We start from the raw sequence: 1,481 nt of genomic DNA on the forward strand, positions 1-1,481 counted from the left end.
TGACACTTGATCGTTTTTAACATTGTGATCTCTCTTTTTACTCGTTTACCTTTGTTTTTTAAGAAGTTATTCTTCAATAAAAAAGCCATGTTAACTGTTACTTCTGGTGTTGTATAAAAAAGGATTGAGATAGACTCAAAAATTTTATATTTTTTGTACATAGTCTAAAACTTCAATTATGAAGAATATATCCTGAGTCATTACAGAAATTGTGTTAATATGCAAATAAGTAGGATAACTCGAAATTACCACCAGAGGGCCTGAAGCAGTTAAAGAATGGATAAGGACAGTATGGTGAGAAGAATTCTTCATGTTTTTAATGTAAAGTGTCAGAACCTACAACAGAAGGCTGACACTTGATCGTTTTTAACATTGTGATCTCTCTTTTTACTCGTTTACCTTTGTTTTTTAAGAAGTTATTCTTCAATAAAAAAGCCATGTTAACTGTTACTTCTGGTGTTGTATAAAAAAGGATTGAGATAGACTCAAAAATTTTATATTTTTTGTACATAGTCTAAAACTTCAATTATGAAGAATATATCCTGAGTCATTACAGAAATTGTAGAAATAACTATCTTTACAGATTCCTACTCGTCTACGCAAGCCATTCACAACCTCCAGTGGCGTTCACCTATAGTCCACGATATCTTGCTGGAATTGGCCAAAGACATCAACAGGTATGCCATCATTTGGGTCAAGGGTCATGCTGGTGTTTCTGGAAACGAGCGGGCTGACCAACTTGCCCGCACGGCTTCTGAACTAGAAAGTGAACCAAGCTATAATGGCACTCCCCAATGTCACATCTTAAGTCAAACAAAAGAAAATGCATTTGCTATCTGGCAAAGACAATGGGAGGAGCATAGCGAATGTCTTACAAAGGAGTTTTTTCCCAAGGTTTCAGATTCTACTCTTCCAATCATTGACCAAAAATTGGTCCAATTCTATACTGGACATGGGAAGTTCAACCAATATCTTCACAGGTTTGGCAAATCGGAAAACTCACTGTGCGAAATTTGTAACGAAACAGATGGAGTAAAACACTATCTATTTAAATGCCCTATGTTGGACGATAAGCGTTTTACCATCACCACTCTACTTCCGCGAGAAGAAAATTGGCCTTGCAGCCTTGACATACTTGTCAAAGACAAAAACTGTTTTGTGGCATTTAAAGAACTAGTATATACTTATTTCAACAGAACTACCGTTAATTAGGTCAATTTGTCTCAATGGACTGATGTTTTCTCGAATGTGTTTATCATTGATATAATATTTTGTATTATAATATTCTATGTTCATTTGTTAATAATACTCGATGTATGTTACCACGTATTTATGTAATCAACTCCTATGCAAATTTTTATGTAAGTATTTGGTTACTCTGCAGTCAATAATTTGCAAAGTACTCTAAAATAATTTGCACTAAACTCTAAAACATATAGTTGTAATCTAACATATTCTTGTTATGTAACCTGTTTTACATG

Source organism: Centruroides sculpturatus, unplaced genomic scaffold (genome assembly GCF_000671375.1).
Source record: "Centruroides sculpturatus isolate CEXI.00-Female unplaced genomic scaffold, Cexi_2.0 scaffold1756, whole genome shotgun sequence".
In the NCBI taxonomy this organism is placed as follows: Eukaryota; Metazoa; Arthropoda; class Arachnida; order Scorpiones; family Buthidae; genus Centruroides; species Centruroides sculpturatus.